A 14564-nucleotide genomic window follows, 5' to 3' on the forward strand; every position below is an offset into this window, starting at 1 on the left:
CTATTCTAGATGACAATGTCAACAATGCTATTTGTCCAGTTGCACTCAGAGGTATGCACACCTGTTCTACCTTCAGTTGCTGTCTGTCACTTGGGGGTCTCTGAAAGTGTGTGTGGCATGCAGGTGGTCTCTCTGTCTTTATCTCTCTCTCTGTCTGACACACACACACACACACACACACACTTTTCTTTGAATAAAAAGCTAAATTAATGTATACTTTGGATAATAATGCCTTGTAATTGGCAAGACTATGTATGTGCGTGTGTGTGTTCTGACTCTGTAGACTAGCTGTTCTGACTCTAGTCTTTATACGCCACAGCTGTCTCACTGTCATTCCTCTGTACACTCCAACACAGATATGCAGCAGACAGAATATTAATCGAAAGACAAACTCACACACATACACACCACACACAGGGAAAGAATAGTAATCTCAGATTGAGCTCCCATCTCACCCCACCATTTCTCTCCCACTTCCCTTCTCCTCCCCCATCTCAACCCACCAGGCACCACATGTCATTCCTGCTAACAATCAGACGTGTGTAGTTAACCTTCAAGACAACGACTGTCTTATACGTCTGATTGGGTAGGGAACAATGTGTGTGTGTGCGCATGTTTGTGTGCCTGTGCCTGTGTATGTGTGTGTTATTGGATGATGGCGTTGGTCCAGCCTGGTATGGTATGGTGGGTATTCAGAGCGGAGGTAGGACATTGTCCTCTCATGGCCCAAACAATACCACCTCTCACCCTGACACAAGACACTGACTAGCTCATGAAACATACTCACAGCAGAGAGAGTTCAGAATTTTTTTTGTCAGTATCTGTGTCTTTGATGAAGCGAACGTTAGGCATTTGAACCCAGAGATTTGGGTTAGAGGTCAAACTATGACATCACTGAACAAAGGACAAAAATCCAAGGAAATACCAGAGGAGAGTGCCATCTAGTGTTTCCCAATGTAACTGCTGTAAAATGGCAGGGTGAGAGAGGGAGCAGAGTGTAAACGGCTTCAAGCTGCTTGCTTAGCAAGACCATATTGGTGCAAACTCGGGACCTCTGTCTTGCTAGCGCACACGACCGTTCTTCTGAAGAGTCACGCGAAAAGCTGGTTATTCGCTGGCGCAAGTGGGGACCCTTCAGGCGGAGGAGTAAGTGTCACACATCCCCATGTGATACATTCACCCCTCAAACTTACTCAACTGCGACCCCAGCGTTAAGCTAAGCGCAACTGTAGATCCGTGTCACGGCACCACTGTAAAAGACAAGCTACTTGCTTAGTGAGTACCACTTACTTCAGATTTAGCCCATATGTGGAGCGAACTCTGGACCTCTGCCTTGCCAGCACACATGACCACCCTCCTGAAGTGTCTTACTAGTCGGCGCCACACGAAAGGCAAGCGGATGCAAGTGGGGACACTTCAGGCTGAGGAGTAAGTTTCTCACATCTCCATGCGCTACAAGAACAGTACCTATAAACACCAGCAGACGGCAGCAAAATACAGCTTCTTTAAGTTGTATTTTATTGGGATCTCTTTTAAATTATAATACAATCACATTTTCACATATAACACACTGTTACAAACAACAGACATAATACACTGACATGTTGACCAGATAAATATTCTAGTCTAGTCTGAAAATACATGTTAGTTCCTTCATCTACCATAGTCCTGCACAATCTTCCAATTTATTATATTTATATGGTTCTAAAGTATTGTTTGAATATATATATTGAAACGTTTCTGGTTTTCTCAGATAAATTGTTCAATTTCTTTATTGCTCTGAATCGAAATGTTATTTTGCCTATTTCTCTTTTCTGCCAAGATAACAAATACAGTAAATGTTGGACAACCTATTCCTTGTATTGATTAAATGTCTGTCTCTTACCAACTGAATACTGTTGTGAATGGGGTTTGGCCGTTTTAAATGGTGTACATTTTATTTCACAATTAACTTGTTGATTGATGACCACCCAAGAACATTCTGCATTTCTACAACAAAATAATCATATCTCCACCTTAAAATAATTCTTGCTGCTTCGTTCTGTCTAATCTCACATGCTGATGCATTTCCCCAGACCACAGAACAGTAGTTCACCTGACTCTCAATTAATGCTTGGGTTGTTTGTTTAAGAACCTTTCCCGGTAAATATTTAGCTATCCTTCTGATCATGCATGCAGTTTTATTTGTTTATATTTGACATAGATTAGTTATTTGAGGTGACCATGATAAGCAGTTGTCTATCTGCACTCCTAGTAGTTTGGTTTCTGCCACTTCCTCAATTTGTACTCCCTCCATGCTTAATCACATCCCATGTTGTGCTGGCCTTTTCCTTGTGGAATAGACCAACATAATCTTGGTTTTTGTGGCGTTCAAAACAAATTTGTTCCGGCAAACCCACTCACTGATATTTCCCAGATCTACTTGTAGAGCTTGCTATACCTGTTGAACCGATTTGTCTTGCTGTATAAATTGTAGTATCATCTGCAAATATAGTAGCTTGAGTTTTGGATAAGGAAGGTCATTAGTATATATTAAGTAAAGAAGTGGCCCAAGGTAGCTGCCCTGTGGTATTCCACAGTTTAACACATGAGGGGAAGAAAATGACCCATTGATATAAGTGGACTGTTTCCTGTCAGTTAGATATGACTGTACCCAATTTCATACTGCCTCCTTAAACCCATAATGCAATCATTTTGTCAAATTATTTCATAATCTACTAAATCAAATGCTGCACTAAAATCTAAAAATAGTACACCCACAAACCTGCCATTATCCATAATATTGAGCCACTCATCAGTCATGTCAACCAACGCAGTGGTAGAGGAAGGGTTTTTGCGATACGCATGCTGATTGGCTGTGGTCAGATCATTCTTGTCCATGTGCTGTCATATCTGTCTACTCACAATACCATCCAATATCTTAGTGAGTAACGGGAGTAGACTGATCGGTCGACTATTGGCAGGAGTAATGGGTTCTTTCCTGTTTTTATGGATTGGACACAGCTTAGCATGCTTCCATACATTTGGAAATTGCCCCTTTTCCAGTGACTAATTAAATATGTATTTCAGTGAAGCTGCAATCTGGTGAGCAGCATAGAATAACAAAATTGTCCATAAGATCATAACCTATAGATTTACTATTGGGTAATTTACTATTGGACAATAGCTTGTTGGAAGAATGGGTGTTTAGATTATCTCTCAGTAAATTAGTTTTCTTTGTAAAAAGATCTGCAAAATGATTGGCAATATCAGCTGGTTTTGTTATTGTTCTCCCGTCAACCTCCACACTAGATGGGCATGATGAGAGATGTACCAAGTAAGCTCTTCACTATATTCCATACCTTTTTACAATCATTTTTATAATCAATATAAGCATTTTTTGTCAAATAAAGTTTTTCTTACGATTTAATTTAACTGCATAATTACGTAGTGTTCTAAAAGTCTGTTCATCAATTTCTAGTTTAGAACTGGCTGCTAAGACTTTTTCCATATTTCTTTGAGAAAAAGCATCACCCAGTTCATCATCAGTCCATGGAGATGGACGAGCCAAAACTGTATTCTTTCTTACTGGGGCATGATGGTCCATTACCTCAGTGGGCAAATCAATAAAACATTCTGTAGTGTGATTTAAATCATCCTCTACATAAATCAGCTCCCAGGGTACAGCAGCCAAATAACTTTGAAATTGCTCATGATTACATTTTTTTATTATTATCTTGACCAGAATCCTTTTTACATGGTTATGGTCACAATATTATAGTCTGTCCAGACCACTGGCATTGATCTGGCCTTTAAGCATTGCAATAGTATATTACAGAAGATCAGATCAATGCGCGTGTCCGAACGGTGACCCAACTTAGTTGATCATCTAGTAGTGTCATTAACCATTTGTTTCTCATTCATTTAGTTATATTTGAATTATTCTGATCCTTCCAATTTTTTATTAAAATCACCCAAGATAAATACATCTCTGTTACTATCTGTGGCCTGGTCAAACCCAGTGCATGAGTCATCCAGATAAGACACCTTGGAGCTAGGTGGTCTGTACACATCCTACCAATATGGGTGCCTGGTGAGGCAGATGTACTTGAGCCCATAGTGCCTCTACTTGACATGCATTAAGGTCATCCCTCCTCTTAAAAGGTTAATGATTCTGAATGTACAATGCTACACCACCACCATTCCTATTCAAATCAAACTTTATTTGTCACATGTGCCGAATACAACAAGTGAAATGCTTACTTACAAGCCCGTAACCAACAGTGCAGTTCAAGAAGAGTTAAGAAAATATTTACCAAATTAAAAAATAATAAAAAGTAATACAATAACGAGGCTATATACAGGGAGTGCAGGTACCGAGTCAGTGTGCAGGGGTAGAGGTAGAGGTCAATGTAATAGTCCGGTGGCCATTTTATTAATTGTTCAGCTGTCTTATGGCTTGGGGGTAGAAGCTGTTTAGGAGCCTTTTGGTCCTAGACTTGGCGCTCCGGTACCGCTTGCCAAGAAAACAATCTATGACCAGGGTGACTGGAGTCTGACAATTTTATGGGCTTTCCTCTGACACCGCCTGGTATAGAGGTCCTGGATGGCAGGGCCAAATCCTAACTTTTACTTATGTCAAATTTCCCCTTAAGTCTCCCAGTGACATTAATGCATGCAACGGAGGTTAGGATTTGTCCTAGTGACTTTGACAGTACTGGTGGTCTTTAAAAAGCAGCTCCTCTGTCAGATGTCAAACTGTATACAATAATTTGGGGGTGCTTATATGTATCCTGTTACACACTCGTACAAGTGTAATGGAAATGTGTTTCTTGCATATCCCAACTATGGCACACAGGGAGTGGGGTCACGGCCAGGGTCACCATTGTCCTGCGCCCCTGGAGCCAACAAGTTGCATGGACTCACTCTGTGTGTAATAATAGTGTTTAACATGATTTTTGAATGACTACCTCATCTCTGTAACCCATACATACAATGATCTGTAAGGTTCCTCAGTCGAGCAGTGAATTTCAAACACAGATTCAACCACAAAGACCACAGAGGTTTTCCAATGCCTAGCGAAGGAGGGCACCTATTGGTAGAGGGGTTAAAATAAAAAGCAGACTTTGACTATCCCTTTGAGCATGGTGAAGTTATTAATAATTACACTTTAGATGGTGTATCAATACACCCAGTCACTACAAAGATACAGGCGTCCTTCCTAACTCAGTTGCTGGAGAGGAAGTAAACCACTCAGGATTTCACCATGAGGCCGATGGTGACTTTAAAACAGTTAGAGTTTAATGGCTGTAATAGGAGAAAACTGAGGATGAATCGATGTCATTGTAGTAAATCAACAATACTAAGCTAATTGACAGAGTGAAAAGGAAACCTGTAGAGAATAAAACATATTTCAAAACATGCATCTTGTTTGCAACAAGGTACTAAAGTAATACAAAAGCAATTCACTGAATATAGTTTTGTTTATTTATTTTACCTTTATTTAACCAGGTAGGCCAGTTGAGAACAAGTTCTCATTTACAACTGCAACCTGGCCAAGATTAAGCAAAGCAGTGCAACAAAATTAAACAGTTACACAAACAAACGTACAGTCAATAACACAATAGAAAAAATCAATGTACAGTGTGTGCAAATGTAGAAGAGTAGGGAGGTAGGCAATAAATAGGCCATAGAGGCAAAATAATTACAATTTAGCATTAACACTGGTATGATGGATGTGCAGATGATGATGTGCAAGTAGAGATAATGGGGTGCAAAAGAGCAAGAGGGTCAGTAATAATATGGGGGCGAGGTAGTTGGGTGTGCTATTTACAAATTGGCCATGTACAGGTACAGTGATCGGTAAGCTGCTCTGACAGCTGATGCTTAAAGTTAGAGAGGGAGATATTAGACTCCAGCTCCAGTGATTTTTGCAATTCGTTCCAGTCATTGGCAGCAGAGAACTGGAAGGCAAGGCGGCCAAAGGAAGTGTTGGCTTTGGGGATGACCAGTGAAATATACCTGCTGGAGTGCGTGCTACGGGTGGGTGTTGCTATGGTGACCAGTGAGCTGAGATAAGGCGGGGCATTACCTAGCATAGACTTATAGTTGAATATGTAGTGAGGGCCAGCCAACGAGAGCATACAGGTCCCAGGGGATTTAGTAACAAAACGGATGGCACTGTGATAGACTACATCCAGTTTTCTGAGTAGAGTGTTGGAGGCTATTTTGTAAATGACATCGCCGAAGTCAAGGATCGGTAGGATAGTCCATTTTACGAGAGTATGTTTGGCAGCATGAGTGAAGGAGGCTTTGTTGCGAAATAGGAAGCCGATTCTAGATTTAATTTTGGATTGGAGATGCTTAATGTGAGTCTGGAAGGAGAGTTTACAGTCTAGCCAGACACCTAGGTATTTGTAGTTGTTCACATATTCTAAGTCAGAACCGTCCAGAGTAGTGATGCTAGTCGGGCGGGTAGCAATCGGTTGAAGAGCATGCACTTAGTTTTACTTGCATTTAAAAGCATTTAGAGGCCTCAGAAAGAGTGTTGTATGGCATTGAAGCTCGTTTGGAGGTTTGTTAGCACAGTGTCCAAAGAAGGGCCAGATGTTTACAGAACGGTGTCGTCTGCGTAGAGGTGGATCAGAGAATCACCAGCAGCAAGAGCGACATCATTGATATATACAGAAAAAAGAGTCGGCCCGAGAATTGAACCCTGTGGCACGCCCATAGAGACTGCCAGAGGTCCGGACAACAGGCCCTCCGATTTGACACACTGAACTCTATCTGAGAAGTAGTTGGTGAACCAGGCGAGGCAGTCATTTTAGAAGCCAAGGTTATTGAGTCTGCTGATAAGAGTGCAGTGATTGACAGAGTCGAAAGCCTTGGACAGGTCGATGAAGACGGCTGCACAGTACTGACTTTTATCGATGGCAGTTATTATATCGTTTAGGACCTTGAGCGTGGCTGAGGTGCACCCATGACCAGCTCGGAAACCAAATTGCATAGCGCAGAAGGTACGGTGGGATTCGAAATGGTCGGTGATCTGTTTGTTAACTTTCTAAGATTTTAGGAATTGAAGGACAGGATGGATATAGGTCCATAACAGTTTAGGCCTAGAGTGTCTCCCCCTTTAAAGAGGGGGATGACCGCGACAGCTTTCCAAGCTTTGGGGATCTCAGACGATATGAAATAGAGATTGAACAGGCTAGTAATAGGTGTTGCAACAATTTTGGTGGATAATTTTAGAAAGAGAGGGTCCAGATTGTCTAGCCCAGTAGGTCCTATGATTGAGTGTAGTCTGGCCCACGAGTGTGAAGGTCAACGGAAAGGCACTGGAGCAACGAACCACCCTTGCTGTCTCTGCCTGGCCGGTTCCCCTCTCTCCACAGGGATTCTCTGCCTCTCAGCCCCTGTAATAGGGTTAGTCACTGGCTTACTGGTGCTCTTCCATGCCGTCCCTAGGAGGGGTGCGTCACTTGGGTGCGTTGAGTCACTGACGTGGTCTTCCTGACTGGGTTGGTGCCCCCCCTTGGGTTGTGCCGTGGCGGAGATCTTTGTGGGCTATACTCGGCCTTGTCTCAGGATGCTAAGTTGGTGGTTGAAGTTATCCCTCTAGTGGTGTGGGGGCTGTGCTTTGGCACAGTGGGTGGGGTTATATCCGGCCTGTTTGGCCCTGTCTGGGGGTATCATCGGATGGGGCCACAGTGTCTCCTGACCCCTTCTGTCTCAGCCTCCAGTATTTATGCTGCAGTAGTTTGTGTCGGGAGGCTAGGGTCAGTCTGTTATATCTGGAGTATTTCTCCTGTCTTATCCGGTGTCCTGTGTGAATTTAAGTATGCTCGCTCTAATTCTCTCTCCTTTCTTTCTCTCTCTCTGAGGACCTGAGCCCTAGGACCATGCCTCAGGACTACCTGGCATGATGACTCCTTGCTGTCCCCAGTCCACCTGGCCGTGCTGCTACTCCAGTTTCAACTGTTCTGCTTGCGGCTATGGAACCCTGACCTGATCACCGGACGTGCTACCTGTCCCAGACCTGCTGTTTTCAACTCTCTAGCGACAGCAGGAGCGGTAGAGATACTCTCAATGATCGGCTATGAAAAGCCAACTGACATTTACTCCTGAGGTGCTGACCTGTTGCACCCTCGACATCCACTGTGATTATTATTATTTGTCCATGCTGGTCATTTATGAACATTTGAACATCTTGGCCATATTCTGTTATAATCTCCACCCGGCACAGCCAGGAGAGGACTGGCCACCCCTCATAGCCTGGTTCCTCTCTAGGTTTCTTCCTAGGTTTTGGCCTTTCTAGGGAGTTTTTCCTGGCCATCATGCTTCTACACCTGCATTGCTTGCCGTTTGGGGTTTTAGGCTGGGTTTCTGTACAGCACTTTGAGATATCAGCTGATGTAAGAAGGGCTATATAAATACATTTGATTTGAAGGGATCCAGATTTGTTAGCTCTATCAGAACTTCAGCTGTCTGGATGTGTATAAATCCACCTTTCAGCAGGACAATAACCGAAAACACAAGACCAAATCTACGCTGGAGTTGCTTTCCAAGAAGAGAGTGAATGTTCCTGAATGGCAGTTACAATTTTGCCTTAAATCTGCTTGAATATCTATGGCAAGACCTGAAAATGGTTGTCTAGCAATGATCAACAACCAATTTAACAGAGCTTGAAGGTTTTTGAAAAGAATGGCCTAATTTTGCACAATCCAGGCGTGGAAAGCTCTTAAAGACTTACCCAGAAAGACTGACAGCTGTAATTGCTGCCAAATGTGATTTGTAACATGTATTGACTCAGGGTGTAAGGACCGACGCCGGAGATGAGAAGCCGGTACCTAGAGTCAACATTTAATCAGGAACAGACAGGTAACAAGACAGGCACAGCGTCGCCACACGGGTACACAAGGACATACAACAGCAGATTACAGAACGGGGAACCAGACATGGATAGGGAAGGTAATGACAGAGGCGATAGAGTCCAGGTGAGTCCAATAATGGCTGATGGGTGTGATGGGGGGAAGGCAGGTGTGCGCAATGCTGGGGAACCTGGCGCCCTCCAGCGCCAGGAGGGTAGAGCGGGAGCAGGCGTGACACAGGGGGTGAATACTTATCTAATCAAGATATAGATATTAAAAAATGACAAATGTTAGAATATTTCTTCCATTTCCACATTACAGAGTATTTTGTGTAGATTGTTGACCAAAACCATTTAAATCCCACTTTGTAACACAACAAAATTTGGAGAAAGTCAAAGGGATGTGAATACTTTCTGAAGGCACTGTATCTGCCAAATGGCTTACAGTCATACATCTCACATATGGGTTGACCCAGGAATCAAACCTATTTACCCTGGTGTTACAAGTGCCATGCTCTACCAACTGAGTTACAAAGGACACTGGCCCAACACTCTAACCTCGGCTACCTGCCACTACCTATGTTGAGTTGTAAAGGCTTGTGTAGGCTTCATAAAAAGATTGCAATCGCCCCTCTGAAATAACAAGGGTGAAATACAGGTGCCTGATGTTGTATAGTTAATTTGACACAGCCATAGCCATACATAACCCTGTCAATTCCAGCAACTCCATGTTGCTGGCCCAGATATGTCAGAAGCTCTCCATTTCATCCCACCTACTGTAGAGTTCTCCCTATGAAGGTTTAACCCCCTGAGAGATAGCTGACTTTTGGTCTTCTTTTTATAATAAAAAATACATCAATTATTAATCCATCCATCCACCATCCTTCTTCGGAGGACAATTTTTTTTTTTTTTTTACAGCTTTTCTGCTACATGTACATACACTTTGCATATACATTTTACATACTGTACATGGTAGTTTTATATAAAGCAGTCACATAACAATAATACATTACCAAACATAAGCTCTTTAATCCCATATATTTTTCAATTGTGCTGGGATGTTTTACAAAACTTTTTTAACCTTTCTAATCGTATAGTATCCACAGATTGTGAGCTAAAGATGAAAACCTTTACTACGAGTATTATTATATTATTTATTGACTGACTATGGCTTTCCAAATCGCCCAACACTGCTATTTATAAGGTTAATTTTAACTGCATGTTGTGATTTGTTTTTACCATTCCTGAACCTGTGACCAGAAACAAGCTACATAGGGGCAATACCAGAATAAATTATCTATTGATTCTGTCTCTTTGCAGCAAAATCTACAGAGATGAGACTGTCGTATGCCCCATATATATAGTATTCTGTTGGTGGCAAGAATTGTATATAATAATGTAAATTGAAAAACTCTAAGTGTTGAATCAAGTGTTTTGTTTTGTACCAGTTCATAAACCATGGAATCGAAAATATCTTCCCATTTATTTCGCAACCTGTATGACGCAGCTGTCGACACGTTTGTCCTCAAATGAAACTGGTATATTTTTCTATTTATGCCAATTCCTTTCAGCTAATTTGTATCTTTAATATATGGCAGGCAAACAAGTTCCCTACCTTCTCACTTTTCCACTTCCCTCCTCCATTTTGGTGGTAATGCTCAATCAGTTGGTTGTAAATTTGGATTGAGCAGATATTCCCATATATTTTCGATAGCTGCATATGTGACAAAACTCGTCCATTTGTATTCATAATATCATTAATATATATATATATATATTTTTTTTTTCTCCATAAATAATGTTTTTTTTATTAATCAGTACATTTGATTTCTTCCCGGTACGTGGACTTCCTATGTGTTTACGTGCTTTTGTAAAACAAATATGGGCCTAATCATAGAATTAAGCCTGCATATATAATCCCTATAGGATCTCTATGGACCTAACTGTAAAGATTTGTCATTTAACGTTTAAAATGTATTATCCTCCCTTTTAATGTGGCATAAACACAACCAGTCACGTGATTGTCAAACAATTACTTCAAAGGGCTCATGTAGGCTACCTGCGCAAGTTACTCAGGGATGGCGGAAGGACAAGAGGCGCATGATAATTTTTTAAAATCCTCATTTAGATATTCTTCTGTTTATAATTTCCGATATTTGGTAGGCAATTTTTTTGTAATCTTGTCTATATTTAGATACATGCAGCTTCTCTTCTGTCATTACTTGATGCTCGCCTAGAATACTACATAAATGTCATAAATCAATATAATGATAAATGCATTATCGACAATCTAGTTGACTCTTTCATTTCGGCTTATCTCAGGGAGCGAGACCGTTTAGGGACCAGGGAGACATCAGTTTGACCGGTTTTAAGGAAATGAAAAGCTGTGAAAACAATGCAACATGTTTCTGGTAGTATTTCAGTTCGTCTTGGAAGCATATTCTATGTGGTTGAAAATGAAGTATCGTCAAGCTTTTATGTCACTGAAAGAATTTCCACGTTTAGGCAACACAACACTCCTGTTCCCGAGAAGGAAATTTAAATTTGGTCTATCATTTTATTACGAGGGACACTTAATATTATAATTGGCTACATGTGAGGCCTATAGTCAATTGTCGTACATAATCCTTTATTTATTAAGTAACTGACAAAAACAATAAACAATCCAAAACAACCGTGAAGCTATGTGCCACAAACAAAGTTAACCTCCCACAAAGACAGGTGGGAAAAAGGGATGCCTAAGTATGGTTCTCAATCAGAGACAATGATAGACAGCTGTCCCTGATTGAGAACCCTACCCGGCCAAAACATAGAAATACAAATAATAGAACTAAAGAACATAGAATACCCACCCCAAATCACACCCTGACCAAACCAAATAGAGACATAACAAGGTTCTCTAAGGTCAGGGCGTGACAGTCAATGTCCAGACTTAAGTTACTATTCCAACTACACTGAACAAAAATATAAAAACAACATGTAAAGTGTTGGTCCCATGTTTCATGAGCTGAAATAAAAGATCCCAGAAATATTCCATACACACAAAAGCTTATTTCTCTCAAATTTTGTGAACAATTATGTTTACATCCCTGTTAGTGAGCATTTCTCATTTGCCAAGATAATCCATCCACCTGACAGATGTGGCATATCAGGAAACTGATTAAACAGCATGATCATTACACAGGTGCACCTTATGTTGGGGACAATAAAAGGCCACTCTAAAATGTGCCCTTTTGTCACACAACACAATGCCACAGATGTCTCAAGTGTTGAGGAAGCATGCAATTGGCATGCTGACTACAGAAATGTCCAACAGAGCTGTTGCCAGAGAATTGAATGTTCATTTCTCTACCATAAGCCGCCTCCAACATCGTTTTACAGAATTTGGCAGTACATCCAACCGGCCTCACAACCGCAGACCACGTGTAACCATGCCAGCCCTGGACCTCCACATCTGTCTTCTTCACCTGTGGGAGTATTTTTGTCTGTAATAAAGCCCTTTTGTGGGGAAAAACTCATTCTGATTGACTGGGCCTGGCTCCCCAGTGGATGGACCTGGCTCCCAAGTTGGTGGCCCTATGCCCTCCCAGGACCACCCATGGCTGAGCATTTGCCCAGTCATGTGAAATCCATAGATTAGGGCCTAATGAATTTATTTAAATTGACTGATTTTCCTTCTATGAACTGTAACTCAGTCAAATCTTTGAAATTGTTGCATTTATATTTTTGTTCGGTATGTTAGGCTACTCCACTCTAAAATAATTCCGGCATCCATACAGTGCCTTTTGATAAATACAAAACACCAAAAGTGTCATGAATGACATTCGGTTATTCGGTTATTGTCAGTCATTAGGCCTAGTCAAGTCTTGTAAACTGAATTGTAAACAATACACTGCCTGCGTTCATCTTGTTCTCGGACACTCATCTCAGTATGCATTGGCAAAAATGTCAGTGTCAATGCACATAACATTTTGGAGAGTATTCAACAAATTTTCAAGTCTATTTGCTCATTCTTCATGCGACTGACATGCGGTAATGATAAATAGTGTAGCAGCCTACAGTTTTATTGGAATCTGTTTTAATTATTGTGAAAAGGCTCATGTTTTACCGGTATGGTGTATCCCCAATATTTATTTTGCCAGTACCGGACAGTTTTGGCTTACTTTTACCCCTGCCTACTACACACCTTTCACCTACCCTTTCACTAACCATAAACCCACCTGATCCATCTAGCACTAACCCTCTTTCCCACCCTAACCCACTTTACCCACCCTAAGACGCTTTACCCACCCTAGCCCTGAAACACCTATATAGCCTGCAACTTGATCTCAAAGTTTTACTTCGGAATTTGACGTAATTGGATGAACATATATTTTTTCATCCATTAATTACGTGTGGGTACAGGGTTCATTCCACTTGGTTACAGGGTTAAAACAGAAACAACTCAAAGGGTTAAGTTTAGGTGTTAATTCAGAGTGGTTAAGGTTGGGGCTATGGTTTGGGGAAAGCATAAAGCTAAAGGATTAAAAAAAAGTGCTGTTTCCATTTAGTATCATCAAGTACACTCCCTGCTTGCTAGACAATTGTGAACTGCCGTGGCGCAGTGTTCTAAGCAGCGTGCTCTGGCTCTGAGCATAGTGAGAACCTCTCTCTCTCTACCTCACACTCCCCAGCCTCACCTCCCTCCACACCTCCTCCATCACCCTCCCTCCCTTAGTGATGTATGTCCAGGGCTGTTCAGTTGTTCTCCAGGCTGATGTCTAATAATGTTAACCTAAGGCTTCTTTAGGCCTCTTATCTGCTCAGAGCTGCTGATTAACCACAGCACCACCTACTGTTGGCCTCTTTACCGGTGCCTGCAACTACCCCACACACCCACTAACTGCCCCTCAGGACCCCACTCACTAGCTAACTACCAGCACAATACCAAAATAACAACTACTGTTGTCCTGCCCTCCATATAGCCCTCTACAGGTCTACCCTCTGGCTTAACGTGGAATCAGAACCTTGATTGGTGGTACAAATCAAGGTTCTCACTTTGAAACACAATACAATTTGGAAAAAGACATGGGATGTGAATACTTTCTGAAGGCACTGGTATATGCCGATTTATAAATATACAACAAAGTAAAAGAATTTGGCCCCATGGCGCTGGTTGGAAACTTACTTGACAAAATATGTGATGATCGCCCGTAGGTGAATAAGGTTGTTGTATCTCTGTTGGTCAATGAATGCTTAGATGAATGACTGGGCTCTGGCGTTGTCGAGTTAGTTTATAGATTTAATGAGACTTACTCCTTACAGCGCGACACAGACAATCACATAATGTCATAGACAGACTATTTGAAGATTAGACAATTCAATAAGCCAGATCAAGTCTTACAAAGGTGCTTGAATAATGACATTGGAATTTGTAATGTAGTTAATGGTGGATCCGTTGTTTGCCTAACTAATAGAAACACATAGAAAGTAATAGATCAAATCTAAAATCACAGAACACACAGTCACAGAACACACACACATATACACACCTTCGTCCTTTAACCTCCATGTGCAGGGTTGTCCTGTGTCCATGTGATCGCTATAATCTGATGATTACCCTGATCCAATTGGCTAAATCAGGTGCCCCACTGAGTTCCCAGAAGGCATTGCTGTTTGATCTCTGATCAGTCTTTAGTAGAAACAACATAACACTCTACTTCACGGGGCTAACTTCCT

This window comes from Salvelinus sp. IW2-2015, linkage group LG8 (assembly GCF_002910315.2).
Source record: "Salvelinus sp. IW2-2015 linkage group LG8, ASM291031v2, whole genome shotgun sequence".
In the NCBI taxonomy this organism is placed as follows: Eukaryota; Metazoa; Chordata; class Actinopteri; order Salmoniformes; family Salmonidae; genus Salvelinus; species Salvelinus sp. IW2-2015.